The sequence below is a fragment of the Vanessa atalanta genome, chromosome 18 (genome assembly GCF_905147765.1).
Source record: "Vanessa atalanta chromosome 18, ilVanAtal1.2, whole genome shotgun sequence".
Classification (NCBI taxonomy): Eukaryota; Metazoa; Arthropoda; class Insecta; order Lepidoptera; family Nymphalidae; genus Vanessa; species Vanessa atalanta.
In genome coordinates this window covers 11,516,966-11,524,527 of record NC_061888.1, presented here as the reverse complement: position 1 = coordinate 11,524,527, position 7,562 = coordinate 11,516,966, and positions in this window count along the sequence as shown.

The following is a 7,562-nucleotide window of genomic DNA, read 5'->3' as shown; positions in this document are numbered from 1 at the left end:
TAATCTTTATGTGCTTAAAATTTAAGTTACATATTATATTGTTAAAGTGCACTAATCAAAAACACAGAAGTCATACAAGTACTGCTGGACCCAACCATTAATCTATTTAGATTAGGGGACAGCTGCATGGAAGATGAATCCTTCTCATATCAACTCATTTGATATAACAACAATACCTATTATAACAAGAACTAAACAGTGATATCCGTTTTATTATGACAACTGGTTTCACGAATCGACTTTTTATCGACGAACTCTACATTTTTCGAGAGAAGTGCGGCCATGCTTTATTGCTATGTTAATAATAATAATATAATGAACATAGTTCGTTTAGATACAAAATATTATTTGACTTATTGAAATTGGCGATATGGAATTCATATACAGACACGCCTCGGTACAAACTTATACGAGCATTACTTCTTTGAATATTTGGAAATGTTTTTAAAAACATAACATAGACTAAAATTATTCGGATTTATTTAAATAAATCCGAATAATTTAGTCTTCTACGAATTCGAGAGAAGTTTTGATATCTCTATGTTATTGCGTTCTGAAGTTTCTTAGAGAACTAATCTGGAACTCAATCGGCTCGAGTGTCGATCGCGATGAAGCACAACTTATTAACGAAATGAAATCCTACAGCTGCTTTCATTTCATATTGGACTATATAGAAATGTACTCGTTTTGTCCGGTTATTTGACGATTTAATATTCCTTTGGAGCGAGTAAATCTTTAGAAAGCTTTAGTAAAAAAATTTTTAATAGTTTCTAATTTAACTGATAATTTACCTAAAAATGATTTTTAAGAAACTAAAAGTAAAAATATTTCAGTTCAATTTTATCAGACGAATATCTCATAAAATTTGTATGTTTGGTTCTGTAACGTTTAATGTAAAAACTTTCCGTGCTTCTGAGAAACGCTCGTAACGTAACTGAGGAAAAAGAATCGACGTCAAAACTTAGTTATTATGTAAATATTATATTAAAAATTTCAACAGCATGAAGACTATTGCAGATATATAATACGAACTCCGATAGGCCTTTGTCTCGCCGATAGCTCATACAAGTTAGCGATATAAGCTTTTGGGATTGTAAGTCATTATTAATAATGAAAACTTGGATATGAGCTGACCGCCGTAAGCCTACTCCAAAAAACAAATAAGCAGAAGTATGAAAGATAATTTGTAAAATATTCCGCTAAGTTTCTTTCACCGGTTCTTCTCTGATCCGATGTACTTATTTAAGAACCGTTGGTATATTTTTAACAATCAATGATCAAGTATAATTAATTCTCTAATGAATAAAGCTTTTTGACTTTTTCAAACATCTAATAGAACTACTATTATATTTAATATTGTAAATTTTCGTGGCGTTTAACACGAGACAGCGCTATTACTCGAAATCACTACAGTTAATGCTACATTACTGAGTAATAAATGCGTCTTGTATTCATTGAGTAGAAATGGAACGTTTTTGATCAGAGATTAAGAACAAACCAGCACAAAATAGAGAACTCGTAATACACAACCTGTCGCAGCACATTTACATGCACAAATAAGTCAGTCTGTTTCTTTAAGTCAGCGAAATAAAAGAGAAATCGTGACTCGTTCGGCGTAGGGCGACGACGACGCCGCGTCCCGAGAGCTGCCACGAGGAGTAACAATAACGTAAATGCCACCAGCAGACTCTCGCGTCACGTGAAAGGTCGCACCGAAACTCCTATCGACTAGCAATTTATAGCAACGGAAACAAGAAACAAAAAAAATCTTACATGCCAAAAAAATCAAAACGACGTCGGGGCTACTAGAATTATCACAGAGAAGATTATATTTGTATCGATACAAAAACCGAGGACATAATTATTGAAAATATTCTCTTTGCATTCGTACAACTCCTCTTTGAGGCACGCAACGCGTCAACAAGATGAGACGAATAATTGTAATAAATATATTCTGAGTTCAGATCATTTTATAACATGCTTATAATTTACACCGAATTTCTATAGGATAGATATCGAGTGGAGTAAAAATCTGCCCCTAATAAAGATGACACATGATTTGTGTTAAATAAAACAACGCTGAATGCAAATTCATGTCTTGGATGTAAAGCGAGGTTTTGTTAGCCAGAATTTAAATTGACCGACACTATTAATATTTCGAAACAGCTGCTTTAACAAAGACAGGTCAAAATTAAAAACGATTGTAAATTAAATGAAGCGGTGCTTAAGTCACGTCTAAGTTTAACGAGCACCGTAGCAATTCGAAAGAGGTTTTTTGACATTTAAACATGCTAAGCGACATTGTTTGATTTATTATAATTGCGTTTTATTAATACTCCGTCAGTATCTTGACGCATACGTACGTTCTTTAAGCCTGAGATACATTGTCTGCGCGACACTGCTGCACCCGACAACGAGCTCCGCAGAGTCACTGTATCGTTTATGTCTTGACGTCGAGCGTGTACCTGTAATGTGTAAACTTGCAACTATTCTTCACAGCTGACGTGCATTGGTTTTAATAGTGAAAAATAAAATGGCACTTGGGATGGGATTTAAAGGTGTTCCGTGTTTAAGGGTATATCATAACTAAACCAAGGTGTTATAGTATAAACACACAAATAAATAACATATTTTGACAACCTCCGTGGTCGAGTAGTGTGTACACCGGTTTTCATGGGTACGCCACTCCGAGGTCCCGGGTTCGATTCCCGGCCGAGTCGATGTAGAAAAAATTCATTAGTTTTCTATGTTGTCTTCGGTCTGGGTGTTTGTGGTACCGTCGTTACTTCTGATCTTCCATAACACAAGTGCTTTAGCTACTTACATTGGGATCAAAGTAATGTATGTGATGTCGTCCAATATTTAAAAATTTATATTTATTTATATTTATACATAATACATTTATGCTATATCATCATTAACCCAATGGCAGTTCACTGCTGGAGAAGGGTCTCTCCAGGGCGCGCCAAAGCTCGAGAGATAATACTCTGCTCCCCCTAGCTTCTTCAGGTATGGTTAACTGCGGTTTTTCATTGCGGTTTTATTTGAAGACTGAGTTAGTGTTACGCACAACGGACATAACGGTACTCATACTTATACTTCAAATAAATAACATCAGTGGAAAAATAGATTAAAATCCATGAATTCTTTATTTATTCCGCGCGCACCGACAGACGAGCGCGTTACATCTGATACTTCAAATCAACATTGAAACGCCGTAAGAGTGTAATTAACTAACGGTAATGGGGAATCTGAAAGGAACATTAATTAACAAAAACAACTGCGACCGAGCAGGGCAGGGCGTAATTTATGTCTAATTACCTCCTTATTTTCGAGACGAAGAAAAATAATTTCGCTCTTAAAAATTATACGAGTTTTTGTTTTATTCGGTAATTAAATAACAACTAGAGGCCTGTTTTTGCCGACTATAAATGGAGTTCTTTCACTTAATACAATAATAGCATGTTTTTCTGACGTAGAGTGTAAATAATGAACATATTAATTATGTATCAGACGCCGCCCGCAACTTTGTTTGTGCGCCAGTTGCAAACATGTGCTCATGCACACGAGTGCCTTCACAATGGTTTCAATGGAAACATAACCTGTTTTGTAGGAACAGTTGTTTTTACCTGCGAATAAACGAATAGTTAGTAGCATTTATATAAAAATAATATTTATATTTATGGAAAAATCACGGCGATCCGTCACTTCGGTTGCTACGTGAAAGAATGTCCTATTTTACTCTCTAACCAACAAACAAACGAACACACGTTTTTATTATAAGGACTACGAGAGATAATATTTCGACTACAAAAGGCTTCTTAATATTCGCCTTCAATGAAAACAAAACGCATATTTGTGTATTCTATATCAGGTATATGTTGATACATTTGTTTTCAATAACAGTAATGTGTGAAACTAATATGTTAAAACAATACGGCGCCGAATACATTAGCGCTAATGTACTAATTGACATATACTTAAGAATTACCGCGAGATGCAGCACGGAAGCAGCACTCGTATACTCACACATCTGAATGTGGAGTAATGTGCTTGTTTGATTATGTTTGACGGCTCAACGATTCCTAATTCATTTAGTTTAGAAAAACATTAAAATGTATATAAATATATATATACTAGATAGCCCCGTGTTGAACTACACTAGATAAGTTTAAGCATGAAAATATACTGATTTTCTGTATCAAATATATTGTATTAGTTGTTATTGTTTAATTGAGCATTCGGAAAATATCAGAGAAATGATAGTGTATTTATATATCTAACTGTCTTCGATAAGGAGCAATTCTTGCTCAAGTACTTAAAAATCTTGCGAACACTTCATACGTATGCGTTATCAGGTTCCCACGAGCAACGCATTTCGAGTCTCGACAACAGCAGTCGCGATGTCGAGCGACGTGAGGAGCAGTCCGCGTCCGACGGTGAAACTGGATTACCGTTCAAATGCAACAAATGTCACAGACCTACTAAACGAATCCTATCTCTTCGGTGACATGAGCACGATCTGTATTAGTTCAACAAGCAGACGTGGCCCGCGACGCTTTACAAATTCATTTAACGTTCGCTCGGTACTTCGGTGTTATGTAGGTAACATTGTGTTACGGTCAAATACGAATTACGAATATTAGTCCTTGCTACATGCAGCAGGGAAAATGTAACTGTTTTTCAAGAGTATTTCATCATTTTTTTTTCTGATATAATATCAGTAATATTTAATAAAATTACGATAAAAATGAAAAATCTAACATAATACAATGAACAGTTGGATACGACTGGCGGTAAGTACGAGTAGTGAGTTAACAAAGAGCAATTTCGTCCCAAAAACAACATTAAAATAATGCAATTTAACTTAAATGTGTGTAATTAAAATGAGTTGTGTAAAGGCTCGGTACAATAAAACGAAGCGGTACAAACACCCTGTAGCGAAGGGCCATTATGAGCCACTCGTCGGCGCCACCGCCGGCAAATGTGCCCTTCTAACGCTCACTGCTTCCCAATGTGCTCAACTTGTGGCTATGTGCATAGCGAGTCATTTCCATTCTGATTATTTCTTCTATATAATAGTTGTGTGTGGTTGGCATTAATGGGAATGTGTGATTGGAAATAGTGTGCTTGACACTATGTCATATAACAATGCAATATCGATCGTCGCTGTAATTATTCCTCCGTGTAGACAAGCCCTAAGAGCAATTATCGTTTTAAAAACGGGGCGTAGCCAAGGTTTAATTTGAGAGTCTTAAAAAATGGCACTTTAATAATTAATATTTCCCCTACCCCCCCTCGCGGGAAACGTTCAAAGTAAATGAATTGGGAGAGTTGAAATATTTCAAGAACTTTCTTTTCCATCAGTTGAATCGCTTTCAGAATTCCTTCGAGACTCGACGCTCAAACGGAAATGAGTTTTTTTGCGATTAACGTTTTTGCTTTTCCAATTATGATTCCCAACAAGACGATCGTTGTTTGGAGAGTTTTTTAAATACATTCTAGTATTACAATGTTTTTTTCACTTAATTAGAGTGGAGGGTAGAGGTATGTACACTGTACACGTCTACCGGAAATTATTGTAATGAATTTTTTAAATTAATATTTATTACAATCAATAACTTATATATACATATAGCTATTACCAAATTAAAAATTATAACATGCTTTCCGCGTAAAGTTAGAGAAAGACACGATGGTTCGCATTGTTACACAGTCTGCCATAAGTGACGCTTCCTCGGTCACGGCACGTAGTTAGCACGCCCGCACTAACAGCCGACACCTGCGCGCGTGAACGGCACCATCCACGACAATAGCTCCTCGCAAATGTCATATGCAAATATTGTCTTTGAATCACATGCTTCACGATTTAAATGGAATGGAACGAACTATTGAGCCCCTGCCAAGGCTCTCGCGGAACGCGCGGCCCACTTCACAGCCAATGTATTTGACAGTTTAATGATATATTTTATGCTCACTCCGACTATTTATGTTTGTTTAAGAAAACAAGTGCGGCAGAAGCGGCCTCGATCGCACAAAAGCAACACTAAAAGCGTACATGTAAAAGAAAAATACCGTTGACATAAACGTTACATTGTACGAAGAGAGCCGGGCTCGTCACAGTCTGCAACATAAAGAAGGTCATATAAATAAACTGTTACAAGTTAAACTGTGACCGAGTGGAAACCAAATTGATAATATAAGGGACTACTTGGACACTTTTGTTCATACAACATAAAGCGTAAATGCAATATTACCGACCCGAGTATTACCGACATTCCACGTTATCTTTTTGTTTAAAAAAGAGGCTTAGTACATGTAAGTCGGCTTTGAATTTTAAGCCGTAAAGAGGACGGTTGTTTGTAAATTTATAATTTCAGATAGCTCGGCCATTAGAGGCTCACGTATGATATACATTCAGACTTAAGACTTATCCCATATAAAACTAATGCAATAAAAATAGTTTTGTATAAACTTTAGCAAAGTATGTCTTATTGGCTTATTTGTTCCGTACGACGCGACGTACAGCGTAAGTCACATCGCAGAGTTGTTATTGAGAGTTATATTCTTCGTAAAAGGAAGTTAGTAGAAGGCTTTTGAAACTAAAAGAACTAAAGTTGTCCAAGAAAGAATTCATTATTTGTATTTTGTTCCGCGAAGGCGGACCGGTCGCCTCGTGAGGCGCGCCCAGTTCTAGATATGGACAAAAAAATATTATATTGAGTAGAAAATAGTTGGTGACTTGCTTTCTCATGCTATTATAATATTGCGAGCCATTAAAAATCGTGAGAGAATAGTAGTAAAAGCAGAGTAGTAATTATTATCTACATTTCATTGCGAGACTGCAACAAAGTCCTCGAAACTCCAGCTGTTTGTTGAACAATGAATGCACCAGACTCGAGCAATACAAACTTGTAAATGCAGGTGGTGCGCGGCCGCCCCGTGTGACATACAAAATATTAAAGCATCGCAGCGCGCACTATATTTTAATATGCATAAATAGTTTCCTCTAAACTTCACTAAGAACGCAGTAAAATGAAAATTAAAACGAGTTCCGGCGGATCCCTCCGGCGGGAACGACTTCGCAGCATACGAAATTGTGATGTCCCTCCCTTGAGCGTTACCGCCTTTTAAATTAAATTTACGCTTCGCAACATGTGCGCCGAGCGCCGCCGCGCGCCGTCTCTCGGCCGAGTGGGACGCTGTTGTATTTATAAGGGATTCGAAATTTTATTAGATATGAAATTTAAATTAATCTTTTATGTAAACGCGTTTCAAATACATATTCATGTCAATGTCCAGGGATCCAATAATACTTCAAAAATAATATAATATAATAAATAATTAAAACATGAATTATCTTTATGATGTAATTAAGTAATAAAATGATCTATGATGTAATAAATATGATAAGTGAATCGGAACGCACTATGAGTAAATATTATTGATGTCATTATATATTAAATTTGTACATGGAATATATCGCATTAATCGCGTAATATAAATAAATCAGCATATTTAGTAGCAGAAATTGCATAATTAGCGAGCGGAAACTCTAAGCT